We start from the raw sequence: 21,911 nt of genomic DNA, 5'->3' as shown, positions 1-21,911 counted from the left end.
GTTACATTATAGAACACTAATAGATATAAATTTTTATTGATAATTTAGTTTTATATTAATAGAATAATAATTTTAATCTTTGTCACCAAATTTAAAACCATTAGGAAGTAGGTAAATGGAATGTTCTACCTAAAGTGAGTATTTTGAAATTAAGACTCAATTAAGTGGATTAATTTGACAGCGAAGTTCAGAGGGCCCAGATGAACTGAAATGTAGATGCTGTATCATATACCACCTTTCTTTAAAACTTGTTATACATTTTAGTTTGTATACTGTTATTTTTATTCATTCCAATTTGAATTAAATTTGGAAATATTTCAATCTCCAGTAACATATTCATATGACCTCTCAAGTCTTTTAAAAGCATATACTTTACATTAAATCATAATTCTGGGACAAATGTAATGAGTTTTAGAAAACCTATACTTGATTTAATCTTTCCACTACTATTTACAATTTTCTTTGAATACTTTTACAAATAATGTGCTCAGGTTTCTCATTTTGAGGCCTAATTACTATCATTTGGAAATAAGTTTGTCCGAGACACAGAGAATTGTAGCTCTCTGTGATTTATTAACTTGGCATTGGATCTTCATTTCAGATTAGTGAGGGGTGGCAGGGTTTATGTGTAGCAAGGAGGGAGGGGAAGGCCTGGTTACCTAGGGCCTTGAAGGTCATTTGAATGAGTTACTTTTCTTCTAAGTTGGGAGCCTATGGGAAGGATTAGAACAGGGGATTGAATGTGTGAGGAATTCTGAAGTAAATTGAAGCCTCTGGTTAAAAAATAAATAAAAAGAGAAAAGTTTCCATAATACTGAATTTACTATCACTTGATCCACCTACATGCCCATTACTCTTTGAGATGTCAGTAGATTGTATAGCTTTGAGATTTATGGGGAGGGGGATGAGAGTGGGGCTGAATCAGCTGTCTGATTAGGCAAGAGGGTTATATTTTCTTTAGCTTTAACCCGATTAAGCAAAAAAGAACATGTCCACATGAGAAAAAGGAGAATAGACGAAGCTGGTGATATTTTTCCAGTCACAGATTGTTGTCATAACATTATGATAGCAATATATGACTCTAACAAAGTACACTCAGGGTGGGAAAAAAGTAGGTTTATACTTTTTTATAGTTTTTTTTTTTTGGCATGGATAATAGAATAATTAGTTAATATCAATCCAAGAATAAATCCTGTGTTTCACATACTCACAACTGTTTTGCCCATGCTTTATATGAAGTTATGTATTATTAACATAATTTAATAATAATGTGATTCATAAAATCAGTAACAGAAATATCTTACTAGGCCACTGTGAAAAAACTTCAACAAGAACTGGTTGACACCAAACAAAGACTATCTACAATAGAGGGTTTTCTGGAGATTGAATCATGTCATGGTAAAGAAACAAGATTTCAAGAACATACTAAATCAAAGCAGAAGTCAAGTATGTATGAAATTTAACCTGCCATCAGTTAAACTATAGCTGGTTAAATAATACAGTGTTTTAGGATACCACTTATCATGGCAGCTTTCTTACGTATTTTATCGTGATTAATTTATTGTAACTGTATCATTTTTATAGTGCTCTTATATCTGGCTTTTATTCTGCCATTTGTATATATTTTTTAAATTTTTACCCTTAGGAAAGTTGAGAATTATGTATCATTCTTTCATTCTTCATGAAAGTCAAGAGGCTTTGTTTTCTACTAAATAATATTGCAGATCATGCCGTTAAAGAAGCAACCTCACAAATGGTTTTCAGATAAGCTCTCCTTTGGCTTCCTGGAGACAGTGGCTTTAAGAGTCTTACATTCTGAAAATCCTCGAGGCGCCACGTAAATGTTTCTGAGGCCTTAGGGTTTTATAAGTCTTAGCTTCATCCTTAGACCATGTATTCCTGGACACCCTGGATTTGATGTTAGCCCAGAGCCATTTCTTTATTTTAGCACTAGAGGCTCAGTGCATGAAATCATGCACAGGTGCAGTCCCTAGGCCAGGCTGGCAATTGAAGAACAAGTGTCTGGTATGAAGGGCCCTGGGCAGACCTGGGCCCCCAGGCCTTTGTGCATTCCCTTCTTCCTGATTAACGGTGCCTGATTCCCCACACGGAGATTCAGTGAGCACGGCCGGATGCACAGGCCCAGACATAGTGTGGGCCTCTGGGCTGCCCAGCGGCCTTGCATGGAAATTGAGCAGGCAGCATGAGCTCTTCGCGCTGGTCCTGCAGACTGGCTCCTGCACAAACCCTTGGGGAGCTTGGCCAGCCCCTGTATCCCCAGCAGCTGTGGCCCGGCTCATCCCGAAGACACCGAGTGTGTGAGCCCTGGTGTTCTTGGGAAGGGTAGCTGGGGGAGTGACAGTGAGCTTGGCAGAACCTCACATTCTCACTGCACTTCCATCCCCATCACCCCTGCCCTCAGGTAGCCATTGGGAGGTCACAGCCCCATATCAAAGTGAGCAGTCAAACTCCTGGTCTCCCAGTCAAATGACCGGCTGAGGGGAGAATTTGCATATTAGGCTTTTAATTATATAGGATTATATGACAATTGGACCTGTGGGAGAAGCTATAAATGGGAAAAGGGTATTTAAAATCCTTAGGTCCTGTTTCTTTGATGTTTAATTAGAGGCCCAGTGCATGAAATTCATGCACAGGATAGGGGGTGTCCCTCAGCCCAGCCTGAACCCTCTCTAATCTGGGACCCCTCAAGGGATATCCAACTGCCCATTTGGTCCAATCCCAGTGGAACATTCCTGGGGGGGGTGTCAATTTGTAATATGCAAATTGACAGTACCTCTGCTGCACCCACAAGCCACACCCACAAGCCAATCAGGAGTGAATATGCAAATAAACCCAACCAAAATGGCTGGGGCCTGGGGCCATGGGGAGTGGGGGGGAAGCTTGGGTTTCCCCAGCAACTTCAACCCAGTTTGCAAGGGCTCCCTGGGGCTATGCAGTCTTTTTTTTCCTCTGCAAAGATCACCCACTAGTTGCCCTGTGGGTGCTGGGAAGGGCTGGCTCTTCAGGAGAAACATGTCTGCTCAGCATTGGAGAGTCCAGCATGTGCCAGTGCCAGATGCCTGGTCACCTTTCCCTATCTTGCTCCTCTCCCCAGACTCCACAAATCTGCTCCTTCACCTGCACCGTAGCCTAGGTGAGTGTTTGTAATTGAAAGGAACTATGAACTGGATTTAGTGAGTAAAAAACAATGAAAATAAAAAGAAAATATAAGATTTTTCTTTATAGAAACCGCTGCGAGTTTCTCTTCCCCCTCACCCCCACCCCGCATCCTGTACCATGTGGCTTGGGCAGTTCCTCAGGCTGTCTTTCAGGGTGTGGTCTCCCATGGCTGTGGACTTAGATCTAGATTCCCTGGCTGCCAGTTGTCCTGAGGACTCCCTCCCACAGTCGAGGTTTGTGTGGCCCAAAGGAACATGAACTTGGTGCAGCACAGGTTCTTTTTGAACCTCTTGTCCCAGTGGTCAAGAATCAATTTGATCTATTTTACAGGTTAATTTATTGATTTAATGTTCTTTAATTTACTTAAGTGAAAATCACATTTTGGATGAATACAGTGTTTTTGCTTTTTCCTTTACTTCCTTTAATAGCAATTTATTTTATAGATTTCTGGAAGGAAGGTGGCATTTGTTTTTTCCTTTTTAGTATTTCACTTTCCATCATTATTATCATTGAATTGATCTTTCCAAATGATTTTTAGTGTAGAATCATTTTATTTTTAAGACCAGTTGATGTTAAACAAGACTGTTTGATAGAAAAGAGGGAAATGTGATCGAAAAATTATTCCATACTCTTGAATTAAGTTATATCATTCTACTTTAAAATGTTTAAACTGATTCTATTATTCCTTGAATTATCAGATTACATGAGTACTAATAGAAGAATGATTAACTCTATAACTCAGATTTAATTCAGTGGACATTGATGATAAATATTTTAAATGTCGTTTTTTTCACACTTAAAGCTGATCTCTGAGTTGCTGACTCAAAACTAAAGAAAACAATTATAACTAATCAGGTTATACTCACTTTAAAATATATCCTTTTTATTTGATTTAGACACAAAGGGCATCTCAAGAAACCTCAGAGCAATTAATATGTATGTAGTCATTTGGAATTCATTAAGAAGTCTTTTGGAACTCAGAAGTCAGCTTTTTCCAAACTTTTCAAGATGACAGCAAAAAGAGAATCTGAAAAACATGTGCAACTCTACCAAGAAGAATTGGAACCCAGGAAATTATTGGAAAAGAAATGAGCTTTATAAGTCAAATGCAGAATCAGTTAAAGAAAATAAATTTAACTCATTAATTATCCTCTAAACATAATTACTATTGTGCCAGGTTTATGAGACTAATAGAGTATAACTTTGGCAAACAATGTTAGTAAATAAACTTACCTTTCCAATGTTTTCCCAGAACAGTTTCATCTCTCCTCCTTTTATGGTTTTAGGTACTTTTAGTTTTTTCCCCTTAATATCTTCATGTAGTTAACCTGATCTATTAGTCTTTAAGCTGAATGTCTTGAAGCTCTAAAATTTATCATTATTATAAAATCGCTTGTCAGAATTCCCCTAAATAGAAACATTTAAGATAACAACTTAAGGGGGAGAGAGAAAATGGTGAGGGAATAGACGGACATGTCCTGGGCCTTGTCCTGGAGCAAATGGAGTGAGCGGCTGAAATGAATGGAATTCAGCCCAAATTGGCCAAGGAGACTCAGCTGGTGAGACAGTTTGCAGCCAGGAAGGGCAGAGGTCCCCTTATTAAAGGTAAAATCAAGGATCTAGGCAGCAGAATCTGTCAGACCTTTGTGCCCAGATGGTCAGGGGGAAACCGCTGGTGCCAAGCAGCACCTCTGGGGACAGGCAAGGCATCTGACTGTGAAAAAAGGGTCCAAGGGACTGTGGGAGGCAGGGGAATTTGGACTTTGCATTTTGGATCTGAGCTCAGGTAGCCCTGAAGGGCTGGCTGGACCAAGCAGTGCCGGCAAGAGAGGAGCTTGCAGAGACACAGTCGTTCCCCACTCTGGGGCTGTGCCTTTCTTCACTGAACCTAGTTCATAGGATCTTTCGGATACAGGCACTTACCTGTGGCTGAGGTGTTGGAGAAGGTGTGGATTTGTAGAGTCTGGGGAAGGGAGGCGGTCCAGGAGAGGTGGTAGCGAGTCTGGTGCTGAGCCTGGTCCTGGGTCCCATTTTCTCCTGAGAGATAGCCCCTCCCTCCAGACTCCAGGCAACCAATACAGCCTCACTCAGATTCCACCCTGAATGACACAGAGGAATCTGAATAGTCCCTGAACATCCACAGGGATGGGCCTAAAGAGAAATCTTCAGCCCCAGCAACGGGAAACTGAGAAACTGTTCAGTTCAGACAAGTGGGATCATAAGGAAGCCAAAAGAGTGACACTTCATTTTTTTCATTTTTATTTTTATTTTTTAATTTTGGTATACTTTTTTCTTTTTATATCTTCCTTTTTTTCTTATTTTTTTCCTGTTTATGTTTGTTGCTTTATTTTCTATTTCTTTTCAGATTATTTTTCCATCACTATATTTTATTTTATTTTTTTTCTGGTTTTCTCTTTCCTTCTAGTTGTAGAATTTCCACTCAGTCAACTTGCCTGTAGTTCTGGATAATGTCAGTTTTGTATTTTAGTTGTATTTTTTGAAATTGTTGTATGAGGCTGCAGTTATGCATTTACCTATGCCACCATCTTGGTTTCTCCGCCCACCCCCGCCCCCCAATCTCCAATCACTTGGCTGGGGGCGAGGGAATTTCCAAGGCTATAGGTGTGTGTGTGGGGGGGGGAGGATAACTCCATGTGGGCACAGGCCCTTTGGAGGCTGAAACCCCAGGCTGCCTCCCAGGCCTACATCCCCCCACCCCCTGTAGATAGGAGCTGATCACTGGATGGGAGGGTGATAGGCAGTGCTGGCTCATCCCAGGCCCTCAGCCCAGGCCCAGGCCCTGGCTAGGAGCAGATCACATGGGGGAGGTGGGGTGGGCCCACAGCCTGGGTAGCAGCTGGGAGCATATCACACTGGGCAGGGGGGTGCCTTCTCCCAGGCCACTTCCCGGGTCTTGGCTGGAAGCAGATTGTACCTAGAGTGTGTAAGGCCTCTCAAGCCACTGCCTGGGTCACCGCTGAGAGAAGATCCTGCAGAGGTGGGGGGGTGCCTTCTCCAGGCCACTGCCTAAGTTATGGCTGGTAGCAGATTGTGGGGGTGCACACCTCCTCCCAGGCCACTGCCTGGGTCTCAGCTGTGAGAAGATCATGCCAAGGGGTGCACGCAGCCTCCCAGGCAACTGCTTGGGTCAAGGCTGGGAACAGATCCTCGGGGGGGAGGGGAGTGTGGAGGTGGTGGCCGTCTCCCAGGCCAATGGCCAGGGCCACAGCTGGGAGCAGATAAACTGAGGGTGCACGGAAGCCTCCCAGGCCAACAGCCCAGGCCACATGCTGCCTGCTCCCAGAGCAGTCTTCCCTGGGACTGGGGGACATCAGTGGGCCTGAGAGGACTGGGTGCCACCATCCTGTGTCTATGGGCACCACCATTTTGTCGCCCAGTGATAGTTAATTTGCATATTACTTTTTTATTAGATAGGATTTTCTTCTCATTATCTTCCTATCCACTCATTCCCTTTCAATTTCCTCAATACTGAATTGAGGTCTTCTCCATCTTCATCCAATTCTAAATCTTATTTTCAGTATATAAGCTCAGCCTCTTCAGATTCTGCACCAACCCTCTTTGCTGGGTGTTTGTATTTTTTTGGTTTTATCTATGGTTCTTTGGTGTCTCACACACACACACACACACTAGAGGCCCAGTGCATGAATTCATGCACAGGTGGGGTCCAGCCAGCCCACCCTGATTGGTGCCTATCAGGCCAGGTCTGCAAAAGGGAGGGGCTGTGGGTGGTTGCTGGCTGACCCTGCCTGCTGGTGAAACTCCTGGTTGAACTCCTGGTTGAGGGGACAGTTTGCATATTAGCCTTTTATTATATATATATATATATATATATATATATATATATATATATATATATATAGAGAGAGAGAGAGAGAGAGAGAGAGAGAGAGAGAGATAAAAGAGAAATATGCCAATTGATTGTACCTTTGCTTTGTCCACAGCCAATCAGAGTGTGTATGCCAATTAACCCAACAAGATGGAGGTTAATTTGCATATGCAGGCGAGAGCAGTGTGAAACCTGCTATGAGGGGAAGGGGAGCAGTGGAGGAAGCTACTGGAGTGGTGCTTCAGACAGAAGTTAGGAGGCTCCGGGCGGCCCAGGAGTGGGAACCTGCTGGCTCCTAGGCAGTCGGGGTGGGGAGCGTGCTGGCTCCTGGGCAGCTGAGAGTGAATCCAGGGGCCTATTCTTGCACGAATATCATGCAACAGGCTTTCTAATGGAGAAACCAAGATGGTGGCATAGGTAAATGCCTAACTGCAGCCTCATACAACAATTTCAAAAAATACAACTAAAATACCTAACTTACATTATCCAGAACTGCAGGCAAGTTGACTGAGTGGAAATTCTACAACTAGTAGGAAAGAGAAAACCAGAAGAAAAATCAGAGGAACTGTAAAAGCCTAAGGTATGGAGACACGTTGTGAACGTGGGGAGAGGACTGAGCCAGAGAGGAGGGGGTGGCTGAGTGCCTGGCTGGCGTTCCCTAGTGGGAAGGAGACCAAAGCTCCAGACTGTGCTGAGCCCCAGTTCCGACTGCACTGAACCCCAGTTCTAGGCCAGACCCCAGGGGCCCAGGCTCATATGGAGGAAATCTGGGCTGTAAGGCAGAAACTCAGGGTAGTGGCAAAAGGCAGAGTCCCAGAGATGCACATGTTGTGCACAGAGGACAGACTGTTGACTGTGCCTCTGGATTGCCCTAGCGGGAAGGAGACAAAAGCTTTGGACTGCATTCAACCCCACTTCCAACCCCACTTCCAACTGCACTGAACCCCAGTTCCGGTATCATTGGGGGAGAGACTAGATTATCTGCTGGTAGGCAAAACTCGAGGGCACCTTTCTCTCAGAGGTGCTTACAACGAGTACCAAAGCAGCAAGTACCGAAAGGACACTGAGGAACACTGAGACTCAGGAACCTCATAGGGTAGGGCTGATGGTAGCCAAGGCTATAGGCTCCACTCTGAAACTCCTCCCCATCCAAGCTGAGCACAGAGGCTTTTGCAATTTTCCAAGTCTAGTCGAATAAGGCTGTCTCCTGACATAGACACAGCTGATCCTCACAGCCAATTGGCCTGGAGGTCAGTTCCTCCCAGTGATACCAACAACAATCAAGACTTAACTATTGTACAATAAGGCTGTACACACAGTCCACAAAGGGGTGCACCAAGAGTGTCCACCTCAGGTAACTGGGAGGCTGACCCACTGAATCATATAGGACACCTTAGCACACAAAGCCACCCTACCAACTCAGGGAAGCTGTGAAAATGCCGAGACAAGGAAACAGATCACAAACAAAAGAACTGGAGGACAACAAGTGACTGGATATAGAGTTCAAAACCACGGTTTTAAGGTTTTTCAAGAATTTTATAGAAAAGGCCGATAAAATAAATGAGACCTAAAATAAATGACCCCTATGAGGATATGAAAAGGGGTCAACTAAAAATAAAAAGGGATCAACTAGAAATAAAGAATACATTGTCTGAAATAAAAAATATTATACAGAGTCCTAAAAACAGAATGGAAGATTACAAGAATCAAGTCAAAGATTTGGAATATAAAGAACCTGAAGACACTCCTCTCCAGAAGCAAGAAGAAAAGAGAATCCAGAAAGTTGAAGATAATGTAAGAAACCTCTGGGACAACTTCAAGTGAACCAACATCAGAATTATGGAGGTCCCAGAAGAAGAGAGAGGGCAACATACCAAAAACATATTGGAAGACCTAGTGACAGAAAACTTACCCCACCTGGTGAAAGAATTAAACTTACAAGTCCATGAAGTGCACAGAACCCCAAACAAAAGGAATCCTAAGAGGACCACACCAAGACACATCATAATTAAAATTCCAAGAGCAAAAGACAAAGAGAATATTAAAAGCAGCAAGAGAAAAGCAGGTAGTTACCTATAAAGGAGCACCCAGTTGATTTCTCAACAGAAACAATAAAGTGACAAATTTTAAACTTCTTAAAAAGCTGCACTTCAGTTTGATTTTAGAAATTATATATTATTGTCTAATAAGCAGTGGTATATTTGGAGATGCTTTGGCTTACTTCCTAGTGGATTTTAAATTGGTGATGGCTCATAACTATTTTTAAATTTTGCTGAACCCAAACTTTTCCAACCCTAAGCATAAGTGAATGATTGACTTTAAATAATTACCCATACATGGATATTTGCTACTTAAATGCAATGGAGAAAAATATTTTTTATGAATTAAATAAACATAGCAATAAAAGGATGACTTTCTGTCTTTAAATGAAAATATTTGTCGCCTTCTTAGGTCAGAGAACAGTGTTAATTGTTATTTATTTCAGCATTTTTATTTCAATTGTTATAAAATGTCTTGCTGAGCAGCTGTACATTTCATAAAATAGTTAAAGTTAGCAAATATTTGGATTTTATTTTAAAATTGATGTATTAATACTTGAATTTTTAAACGAAGTTTTCTTATGTCTTTATCTTGATAGCACTTGCATAGCTAATGACTAATGACTAAGATGGCAATGATAGGGAGTCTTGAAATAGCAACTAGTTTTCATTGTGTAGCAGTGCTATTAAAATATTCCTTCTTCATCTTATTATTGAGATCTTCAGCAACAGAATTTCTGTTTGGTTCTTTTTTATACTTCTCATCTGTTTGGTTAAGTACTCCTTCTGTTCATTAATTTTATTCCTGAGCCCATTGAACTGACTTTTGAGATTTCTTGTATCTCGCTGAGTTTCTTCATGACAATGTGGCTATTTTGATTTCTCTGTTCATTTAGATCACAATCGTCCATTATTTTGAGCTTCCTTCTGGAGAATTGTTATTTTCTCTCTGTGTTAGTGTTACTGTGGTGGTAGAGCCTGCTTGATGTGTTGTTCCTTTGCTGGCACCTTTGAAGTGGAGAACACTTTTCTTAGAAATGTGATGATTTTCACAGTTCAGCAGGTTGATTATTTCAGGTCTTTCTTTTGTTTTCCAGTCGATGTGGTATAGCGCAGTTTTCTTTTCTCTTACCTGTGCTACTGAAGCTTGAGGAGGGTGTACAGTGAGTCAAGGTGTGAGGCTGAGCCTTGGACATGGGAGTGGCAGCCTGGGTAACCAGGGTGGTGGGTGCCAATGCTGCATCCCAGTCACCTGGGCCTCAGGGCATCCCATGGTGGTAGGTGTGGGTGTGGCCAGATGAGGGGAGCCAGTTTGTGAGCTCTCTGAGCTGCTGCCTCATTACCTTTGGCCACAGGCAGCAGTATGTGATGTAGCCTGGAGGCTGGAGACTTGGCTCTGCTGCTGCTGCTGGTCTGTGATGGTGTGAGCACAGATGCAACTGGGGAGGGACCTGGATTTGGGGAGCGGTCGGGAATGCAGCTGGGCAGTGGTGTGGGCACTGCACCCTGACTCCCCCACTGCTACTGTGTGTGCTAAGGCTGTACCTTCAGCCTTGTCCTTGGAGAACTGCAGTAGGGCCTGTCCTGGTCTTCTCTGCATCCTGCCTCTCCTGCACATCCCAAGATGCCCACTTTCCAGGTTGAGCAGAGCAAACTTTGTTAGGTTCTAGATGTTCACTTGTTGTGGATTTAAGAGGAGACACACTTTGTTATAATGCTGAAGTCACACGCTGAAATGCCCATTTCAATCAATGCTTGATGCTTTATGATTTAATAATGTTTTTCATGCTGAGAAAGGTAGCACAGGCCTGGGCTAAATGAAACTTCAACCTAATTTTTTTCAGTTTGCTTCATCATAAACAACATAGAAGAGCAAAGCTAAGAATTTCTAGAAAGCCTTTTGACCAAATAAGGTCTCAGTTTTCACAAGTTTGTGAAACTGGACTACTGGTACAAAAAAAATCAAATAGTTTTGTGAATTATTAGAAAAACTATGATGCAGAATTGAAATATTCTCACTAGAAAATTAAAAAAAAAGTCTAATCTTCCAAAATTAAGAAGAAAGAGTATGTAAATGCAGAAGCAATGCAAGGGAAGATATTTGTGAAATTTTTTCTTTGCTATTTTGGGAGGAATGAGATGCTTACTTTAATGATTTCTATATAAATTGAAAAAATAGTTGATTTTAAACCTAACATTGTAGTTTCAAAGTATACACAGTTTTCTTATTGGGCATTGGTTCGCCAAATCATGCTAGACTCCGTAAGAGAGAGTATGAAGCATCAATTTATCAAGATGAAGAGATAGGTTGCCAATATTTATTTGTTTTAAATATATTTTATTGATTTTTTTCTAGAGAGAAAGGGAGAGGGATAGAAAGTTATAATCATCAATGAGAGAGAAACATTAATCAGCTGCCTCCTGCACAATGCCTACTGGATATGTGCCCACATCCAAGGTACATGCCTTTGACTGGAATCCAACCTGGGACCCTTGAGTCCGTAGGCTGACGCTCTATTATCTGAGTCAAACTGGTTAGGTCACAAAATTTCTATAGCAGTTGTTTACAAAATTCTTAGAGTTATTGAAAAAAGGTGACTTGTAGAGTCACTGGGATGTCGTTATTTGCCATTAGGAAAGCAACTAATTCTATGAGAGATGGTAACATGTTGTCTGAAATAATAGAAATGAAAAAAGAAAAGAAAAAAAAGAAAAGAAAAATAAAATAATAGAAAGGAGTGGGTTTTGGGATGGGGTAGTACAAAACAACATACTTCTAAAGATTTTTAAATTATGATTCTAAAAAATAAGTGTTACAAATACATCAATATTGAATTTGTTTATCAATCCCCTTTATTTGTAAAGTTTAAACCTTTGGATTATTCCTACTGTGGTGTTCTGTCTTATTTGGCATTGTTATTCTAACTTTAAGAATAATCCTTCCTATCTAATAAAGATGTAATATGCAAATGGACCATCACTTCAGCACAGAAGATGGCCATCCCCATGTAGTCAAAGGTAGCCACCCCCATGTGGACACAAGATAGCTAGCAGGGGAGGGAAATTGTGGGCCATCAGGCCAACAGGGGAGGGCAGTTGGGAGAGACCAGCCCTACAGGGGGGATGACAGTTAGGGGCAACCAAGCCTGCAGAGGAGGGCAGTTGTGGGTGACCAGGCCTGCAGGGGAGGACAGTTAGGGGCATCCAGAACAGCAGGGAGGGCAGGTAGGGGTGACCAGGTTGGCAGAATAGGGCACTTTATTGCAATTGGGACAGCAGGGAATAAGTTAGGCATTGATCAGGCTGGCAGAGGAGTGGTTAGGGGCTGATCAGGCTGGCAGGTAGAAGTGGTTAGGGGCAATTAGGCAGGAAGGCAGGCAGACAGGCAGGCAAGTGGTTGGGAGCCAGCAGTGATTGTGGGAGTCCAAGTGATTGTGAGAGGGATGTCCCTTGGAATCAGGCCTAGAGGGGCAGTCGGACATCCCTCCAGGTGTCCCAGATTGGAGAGGGTGCAGGCTGGGCTGAGGGACACTCCCCTCCCCATGCATGAATTTCATGCACCGGGCCTCTATTGATTTGTATAATAAAGTAGCACTCTAATCTGTGATTTCAGTTCTCTTCATGTTGATGACATTTAAGTTTGTTGCCTTTGTCATTATTACATGGAGGTGAGCCTTGCCCAATTGAGTCCATTGTTCTGTAATAGATTTCTACATATCTGTTTTGCTAATTCTTAGTGTTAGTTTTCTTCACATTCTAGTTTAATTCTGGATATTTATACAATATATCAGAAGTGATTTTACAGTTTTATTTAATGATATTATGATAAATTACAAAAGTAAAAATTAGCTTTAACAGAAATATCACTTGATTTTCTTGCACACAGAATTGTTTTCTTAGAACTGAAAACTTAAAAATTTATTCCCAATAATTTTATAACAGATAGAATTTACCTGATTTTAAAATTTTTTTATATTCAAAAGTTTTTCAGTATTTTTGTTCCTAACACAATGCATGTCATGTATTTCCTCATTGTCTTTCAATTTGTGTTAAATGGAGAGATTCAATTTTACATTGATTGATATTTGAACTTTTGGTTCATTTCTAAGACTTTCATAAAATATTAGAACTTTAATATTTTATTTAAGTAATTTTTTTTATTTCTCAGCAATTCTTGGTATACAAATACATGAAAGCTAAGACAGTTACTATTCCTAAGACTTTAGCTTTGTACATAGCAGACAGAACATTGCGCTTCAACAAAATGTCGAGTCTCATTGCTTCCTTATAAAGCACAGACCTCATGCTCACATGAACAAGGCAGTGTCTTTCTACTCTGAATTTTACCTCTATTCGCTCTCTCACAGCACGTATGCTAGTTTCTCAAAAGGCAGAGCTTAATAAACTTGTTTATCTCATCAATTATATACTCTATATAATTCATCTTGTCTTCACTTTATTTTGTCCACATAGACAATTGGCCTGTACTCATTTCTATAAGTGCAGGGTAGTCATCTTTCTTCTTCGAGATGTGCTGGGGTAGGTGGCAAATGAAAGCCTGTTTCCCTTTTGATATTAGATCAAAGGAGTCAGGCAGATGGAAATGGACTTACTAGCTTGCTTACTCACACATAGTAAGGATTTAAAAATGTGGTTTAGATATGGGGTCACAATGGGTTTCTGGACACTCATCCCAAATCAGCAGTTTCACACCCAGTTGTGAGTAGAGGAAAGAAACACCTGACCCCTGTCCCTGGGCAGGCTGCTCCCTGCAGAGATGAGAGCAGACCCAAACTGATGTGACTGTAGGCAGACATGTCTTTGCAAATTAGTGTTTTGGAGCTAAACTCAGTTCGTTTTCTCAAGTATACACACATCCGTATACCTCCCGTCCTCTCGTGAGGAAGGTAGAGGGAGTCCAAGCTCATGTGGAGACTGGAGAGCAGAGAAGTGAAGATGCTCCTATCATTTCTGATGGGGTTAAATCATAATGGAAATTAAGTTCATGTCTTGTGTACAGACCACTAAGGATGAAATAGATTGGGCAGAAGTATGTTAGATGGCAAAGAGAAACCTGATTTGTGTTTTACTGGTAAATTTTACTATAGATAACTCCCAACCCAGATAATTTATTGATATTTGTTAATTGGTTTTGGTAAACCAAGTTTTATTTGGAGGGAATGTATAGTTTCTTTAAGGAAGAATTTTCTTAGTTTAACTAAAGATTTTCTCCTTTGAGTTTTTTATAATGTGGCTAAATAATCTGTGCTTTATAAATTGAGTGTAAAGACTGCTACTAATAAGATTTATGATATTAACTAGTCACCTGATGCATGAAATTCGTTCACAGGGGGTAGAGGGTGAGGGGGTGTCCCTCAGCCAGGCCTGCATCCTCTCCAATCTTAGAACTCTCGAAGGATGTCCTACTGCCAGTTTACAGGGATCGGGCCTAAACTGCTGGCTCCTAACCGCTAAACTGTCTGCCTGCCTGCCTGCCTGCCTGATTGCTCCCAACCGCTCTGCCTGCTGACCTGCTCACCCCCAACTGCCCCACCACCACTTCTGGCTTGCTTGTTCCCAAACACCCCCCACACCAGCCTGATCACCCCCAACTGCCCCCCATGCCAGTGTGCTCACCCCCAGCTTTCTACCCCACTGGCCTGTTCACCCCCAACTGCATACCTGTTGGCCTGCTCATTCCCAACTGACCACCTCCAATTGTCTCCCACTGACAACCTGCTCACCCCCAACTGACCCCCTGCTGGTCTGCTTACCCCCAACAGCCCTTTCCCCCAGCAGCCTGATCACCCACAACTGCCCTCCCCTCTTGGCCTCTAACCACCTCTACATCGGCCCCACCACCATAGCTTTGTTCAGAAGAATGTCTGGAAGGTCTCACAGTCTAATTAGCATATTACCCTTTTATTAGTATAGACAGAGGCCTGGTGCACAGGTGGGTGCTGGCTGATTTGCCTTAAAGGGTGTCCTGGATCAGTGTGGGGGTTCCCTTGGGGTGTGGGGCAGCCTGGGCGAGGGACCTGTGGTGGTTTTCAGGCCAACCATGCCCATCATGGGAGAGAGTCCTTGCTGGGGTGCCTGGCCAGCTGGGGTGAGGGGATGATGGCTGGTTTCAGGCTGGTCAAGCCCCCCAGGAGGTACCCTTACCCCATTGGGTGTGGCCAGCCTGGGTAAGGAGTTTTTTATTTCTTTTTTTTTTTTTTTTCAGTGCCTCCTTGAGCAGAGATAGAAGAGAGTATCTGGGATTTATTTATCTTCTATAATTTAAACTTTATAGCCTTGAGCAGAGCCCAGGGCAGACTATGGCAGGTAGGAATCGTGGCTTCCTCCCTCACTGGGGGCAACTCATGCCTCCTGCTCACTCCAGCTCCCTGGCTGCTGCCATCTTTGTTGGGTTAATTTGTATACTTGCTCCTAATTGGCTGTTGGGCATAGTGGAGGTATGGCCAATTTACATATTTGTCTTTCATTATTGTAGATTTCTGTTACTATATTTTTACTCATTGCTTTAAAATTTATAATTGAGTTAGAACACTATTATTTTGTGTCTCATGTGAAAACATTATTGAGTACATGACAGTTTTACATATTCATTTTCTCTGAATTATAGTTAAACATTTGTGTATTTTTCCTGAATATGAGGAAGGAGCTAGAACAGAACCTTAGACTCAGCAAGAAGCCTTAGAATCCATTTTGGGACTGCAGCTAATTGTTTTTGTGACCTTAGGCAACTTATAATCTCTCTGTGCCTTCGTTGCCTCTTAGGTCAAATTAGGAAGTTGGATTAAGTCAGTGATTTTCGTTGGTTAAGATTATATGCCTGCAGACAAGTCCTCCACTGTCCAAAAGAGAGACAAGAAAGTAAATGACCCTCAGAGTAACCTAAAGAGTTTCCACAAAAGAAAAACATTAAATATTGTGAAATTTATTCAGGGAACATTAAAGCCTGCAAGCAGAATTGTGTATTTGGGGCCAAAGTTTCACAGTTTGCTTATCTGGTTTCTCAATCACTAACATATTAGAAATGGCAATTAAGGGGAGGAAGAAAAGACTGGCTGCTAATGATAGACAAACTGACATTAGCAAGAAATACAAGAAAGAAGCAGAGCATGAAGGAAGATATACCAATTCTAAACCCCAGCAGTTTGTTCATATTTATCTTCACTATGTTTTGTGTATGAAAGCAGAAATCTATGGAACTTTCCATTAAATATAACATATGTAAGCTTGATAAAAAAAATTAAAAAGATAAATTGGTGATTTTCATATTTTAAATATTTTTTTCAGATTAGAACTTTTTAGAATTCACATAAAAATTGTTGTTTGTTTGTTTGTTTGTTTGTTTTACCGTTTAGTTTTTTATTTCATAATCATAAACTTAACTGTGCAATCCAGATAGACTGGGGAGGGGTAAGGAAATGATGGAACCCAATAAACTGGCAAGAGCACATAGATTATGGAACATTCCAAGCAAATTGGGGTGAAGGGGTACTCTCCTGAGAAGGAATGATCTGTGGTGAAGATAAAACACAAGTCAGATTTATTAGAGTTGTCCACAGTCAGCAATGGTGATCTTCTGGCTGGTCTTGCCATTCCTGGACCCAAAGCGCTCCATGGCCGTCACAATATCCATGCCTTCTTTCACCGGCCGAAGACCACATGCTTGCCATCCAACCATTCGGTCTTGGCGGTGCAGATGAAAAACTGGGAGCCATTTGTTTTGGACAGGATGCCAGGGCCTGTGTGCTTCAGGATGAAGTTCTCATCCTCAAACTTCTCCCCATAGATGGACTTGCCGCCTGTGCCATTATGGCGTGTGAAATCACCACTCTGGCACATAAATCATGGAATAATTCTGTGAAAGCAGGAACCTTTATAACCAAATCATTTCTCCTCAGTTGTCAGCGCACAGAAGTTCTCTGCTGTCTTTGGAACTTTGTCTGCAAACAGCTCGAAGGAGACACAGCCCAAGGGCTCGCCATCAATGGCGATGTCAAAGAACACGGTCCGGTTCACCATGGCTGGTCAAGGGCAACTTCAAGGTGGCAGTGTCTGCAAAGCCAAAAATGTTTATACAATAAGACAAATCGAGCTGCCTAACTGAAGGGGGATGGAGTCTCTGAGGCTCTCAATCCTGCAGGTGTCCCCAGGGGAAACAGATTCCTATGGGACAGAGTTTGGGAACTACCAGTTCTGAGAAAAATCCTTCTAATTGAAAGTTGCTGGGACATTGTTTTCATGTGTATACTTTTCTCACCTTTCTATATTGTTGAAAATGACACAATATAAAAAAATGGCAGATATGTTCTCATTATCACTGGAACTTCAAGGTTCTTCCATTATCTGGACACAGTCCTCACCTGGAAATGAGCATAAACATCACAGAAGGAAATATTTAGGACTGGAGCTTTGGGGGGAAAGGATAATAATGTTCCATTCAAGTTGTTTAAAAATGTGATTCACATAATGCCTATTTTATTAATGGTAACATAAAATTAATTCAATCAAGTCCTTGCTCTTTATCTGATATCGAGCTATGTATTTTATAAAGTCTGTCTAATAATGTTGCCACATTATCCATTTAATGAGTCCTGTCTATCATGATATTGTCATAAAAGTGTCAATAGAATCAGAGAATCAGCCTCCAAAAATACTGGGGCACATGTTAGTCATCAAATTTGTCTTCACGCCTGAAATTTGTAAAGGCACTGGGTATCACATTATAATGAACACCAGAGTGTTTAATGTTTAGTATACTATTTTAAACCCCGTTTTAGGCATTGAGTGAAAGGATATTTTTTTAAAGATAAGTTTTATTAAGAACACTCTAGATCAGGACACTTGTAATATAATTTGAAGTATTTCCTACATATTTCATCATTAAGTAGACTATAATGTTTGTTTCCAAATTTAGCTCTAATTTCTATTAAGAAAACAGGTTATTACAATTACAGAATTATATGTGGATTTTTGTTAATGTTATTAATCTTCACCTGAGAATATTTTTTTACATTGCTTTTCAGAGAGAGTGGAAGTGAGGGAGGAAGAGAGAGAGAGAGAGAGAGAGAGAGAGAGAGAGAGAGAGAGAGAGAGAGAGAGAGAGAACATATATGTTAAAGAGAAATATCAACTTGTTACCTTCTGCATGTAACCCAACTAGGGGACTACAGGCAGGGAGCAAACCTGCAACCTGGGTACATGCCCTAGACCAGGAATCAAACCTGCAACACTTAAGTCAACGGGCTGATGCTTTAACCACTGAGATAAACAGCTAGGGTTATATATTGTTTTTTTCCTCCTCAAACCTTTGTGGTCCATATGAATAAAGAAATGTCTCAGTCATAATACACACAGTAGCATAGTTTCAGTTATTTTTTGCCAGTAGAATTTTCACTTGACCTTATGACAGCACCACTTTTGTCATTTTAGATTGAAAAATTAATAGCATAGAAATGTCTTAAACTTTTAATTTTCTAAAAGTATAAGAATAGAAAGCTCATTTTGTTATTTATTATTTTTGTCTTTTTGAAGCACCTCAAGTTTATTAATTTATTAGCAATATATACCTGATTCTTAGACAGAATTTGAAGATGAAGTGTTGCTCTCTCATATTGGAAAATCAACTACATAATACATTATAGTATGTGCAAATGTGTATATTGAAGAACTTGGCAAAAGTTTAATCAAAACCTGCTTTCAGTTTAGTAAAGAATTTCTCAAGAGTACCCTTGGGGGAGGTGCAGCAACCTCATGATCAAATGCCAGATCTCTCCAGAATTAATTCTTATAAAGGCAGTTTTGATTACATTGATCCAGGTTATGCGGTGGTGGCAGGATGGGTAAAGGCAACGTTTTTTTTTTAGTTGTTGTTTTAGTCTCCCCATATGCTGTCTCACTTGATTTAGGAGGGCTTGGGAGTCCCCAAGAATGATCTTCCAGAGAATTCCTGCCATGTGAATAATGTTCCTGACAGTTTGTGCCGTCATGAGGAATGGGTCTGTCATTATCTGTCCATGATGGGAGAATTGCTTTCTCTGACAAAATCTTCCCATTTCCTGGTAAAGGGGAAGATGTGGGATGACAAAAGGTTTTACCATTTACTGAGAGAGGGGCGTGTCTTTTGTATGTTGAAGTGAATTCGTCAAGAACAGTTTTGTGCTGTCTTTGCCAAGATCATACAGGAATCCTACAGGGGCACAGGCTTTCTTGATTGCAGTTGGGGTTTTCAGTTCAACTTGAACTTGAGTCACCAGATGAAACCAGACAATTCTCTCTTCAGCGTTCAATATCCATTTTGCATGTCATCACTTGAACTGATTAGTCTTTGGAGAGCTCTGCTCTGCGGAATGTCTTCCTGAGGTGCATGCGTTTGTTTGGCTTTTTGTAGGTCTATTCTGAGAGTGTTACATTCTTTCTTCATCGGTTCTAGTTCTTGTTTCAAGCCATGGATCTTCAGGTCACAACTCAAGTTTTCCACCTCCCCTTTTGATTAAGTGGATTTAAATCCCTTATCACCTGTTGTGTCTCCACCTCTGTTCTTAGCAAAGGAGTTCTGCTGCTGCTGTTCATTCAATACTTTCAAAGATTCACGTTGACTTTGTTCATTTTATCCAATTTGCTCTTTAAATTATCCCTATCAACACAAACCTCTTGATGTGCAAGATATGCCTTATTTACTTGTTCTCAGCCCACAGAACTTGTTTCTTCATGTAATAGAGCTCTTGTAAGCTTTTCTTCCAAAAATATTACTCTTTTCTTCAGGAAAGATTTTTTTTTCTCTGAATTTTTTAGGCATTTTTTGATGTTTTCATCAAAAAACAGTGACAAGAGCAAAATCTGAAGCAACAGACTCATCCTATATAATAAAGAGCCAATATACAAATGGTCGTCACATCCTCATGCCCTCATGCTGTCATGCAGCAAAGGCTCAGACACTCAACACTGGGGAGAGAAGACAGGGGACCAGACAGGCTGCAGCCCAGGAGAGGGACAAGCCACCTGTCCCAGGGTCCCAAGCATCTGTGGCTGTGGCCTGGGTGAAGTTGCCTGCCCAGGGTCCCTGTGGCTGCGGCCAGCCAGGATAAAGCTGGCCTGGGACCTGGGGGTCTGCAGCTGGACAGAGGGAGGGAATTCTGTGTCCCAGGTGCCAGCGACCAGTCGTAGGAGGGAATCCTGGGTGCCGAGGAGAGGCAATTAGGGGCAATCAGGCTAGCAGGGGAATAGTTAGGGGCAATCAGGCAGGCAGGCAGAAGTGGTTAGGGGTGATCAGACAGGCAGGCAGGTGGGTTGTTAGGAGCCAGTGGTCCTGGTTTGTGAGAGGCAGTCAGACATTCCTTAAGGAGTCCCAGATTGGAGAGGGTGCTGGGCAGGCTGAGGGATACCCGAATTTCATGCACTGGGCCTCTAGTCTGAATATATTGAGTCCAGAGTCACTTATCTATTTTATGGGCTTTTTCATGATTTAGAATGCAGACCCCATCTTCCACCAGCATATCCATGACAGCCCGAGTCTGGATGCATTTGGATCCTCAGCATTGCGAACAGGGTCATCAAGAGTCACCACGAGCTCCAGTTTCCTCAAAGACACCCCGTCTTTCCCTGCCAAGGCTGCTGCTTCAGGTACACCTCAGAGGGGTTCCCATTTCTTTGGCCTGGGCTATGCCGGACAAACCAGTGGGCTGGGACCTGGGGATCAGGAAGGAATGGCAAGCAGTGCAGGAGAAACTGAAGCACCACCAGGAGCAGACCCCTTACCCAGCAACACAGAACCCAGTGTGGCCCCTCAGCGCCTCCATGCCCCCCTCCCTCCACAGCAGGGAAACACAACTCAGGGGGGCTGGAGGCTAGCAGCACTGGGCCTAAAGGGGGCTGGAAAGCTCATTTTAAAGAAAAACCAACTTAAGTAAAAATAAACCTTAATTTTTATAAAAAGTTTTTTCTTGGAATCACAAAGTAATACATTCAGTGTGAAATATGACTTGACTTGTTTAAACTTCTTTAAACCATATCAAATATTACTTTTATAAAGTTATGGTTACTCAATGGACCAATAATAATTGCATTTTTATCAGATTAATCTAAATAGCATTATATATGCCTGTTCTCTATTACCTAAAATTAAAATGAGTTTAATTAATTTTATTTATGTGATTACTTTTCTATTTGTGCAATCCCCAATGCTCCAGGTTCTAAAAGTAGTATTTAAAGGGCACATTTCATAAACTATACTGTATATCATCCCTCTAATAATGTCTCATTTAATTTAAATACTAAAAATAATATTTGATCTATTTCAGATGTGGCAGGATTATGGAGAAGCCCTAACTAGAGAAATGAAACAAGGTATGTTGACAAAATTTACTAATAATAAATTATTTGATATTATTAGATATCATTGATTTTTTAAAATAAACTAAGAATAGAAAATGGCATCTGTTTCCATGTTTGGATAAAAATACACTTCATTAAATATTTTCTTATCTATGTGAATAAAAAATGTGAAATATAAACAGTCATAAGGAAGAATATATTAATTCCACATGTAACCATCATGTTCTAAAGCTCTTTAATGATCTCAGAAGTCTGCCAGTATGTATTTCTCTTCATTTCTGGCTATCCTCTTCCTTCCCTCTGCCGTGGACTATAGACATGCACACTGAAACTATGGTCAGAAAACTGGCTTCATCCACTTCTCATGTTTTTGCTAGTAATGTAAGGCCAAATAACCAGACTCATCTAGTAATACTGAGTCAGGCAGTTACAGTTCATATCACTGTCAACTTATAGGCAATATTCAAAACTCAGTCATTGACTTTTGGCATTCTATT

General features: G+C 41.3%; 2 pseudogenes across 2 annotated transcripts in view; both read right to left on the bottom strand.

Moving 5' to 3' along the window:
* Window positions 1-16,601: 16,601 nt before the first annotated feature.
* LOC311616321 (peptidyl-prolyl cis-trans isomerase A-like) overlaps window positions 16,602-21,911 on the bottom strand; it is a 41,175-nt pseudogene continuing 35,865 nt past the window's right edge. Inside the window, exons 4-5 of the transcript XR_014797093.1 lie at window positions 17,342-17,444; window positions 16,602-17,136 (exon numbers count right to left, since the gene is read on the bottom strand). The product of XR_014797093.1 is annotated as a peptidyl-prolyl cis-trans isomerase A-like (transcript). The remainder of the gene's footprint in view (window positions 17,137-17,341; window positions 17,445-21,911) is intronic.
* On the bottom strand, window positions 18,862-20,582 carry LOC311616227 (5-azacytidine-induced protein 2-like; annotated as a pseudogene). The gene is made up of 2 exons: window positions 20,491-20,582; window positions 18,862-19,939 (listed from the first exon to the last, which is right to left on the bottom strand). The product of its transcript is annotated as a 5-azacytidine-induced protein 2-like (transcript).

The sequence above is a fragment of the Pipistrellus hanaki genome (assembly GCF_964339955.1).
Source record: "Pipistrellus hanaki genome assembly, chromosome: 1".
Classification (NCBI taxonomy): domain Eukaryota; kingdom Metazoa; phylum Chordata; class Mammalia; order Chiroptera; family Vespertilionidae; genus Pipistrellus; species Pipistrellus hanaki.
Note: the sequence above shows the minus strand (reverse complement) of the source record. Positions and strands in the feature narration are given on the sequence as shown.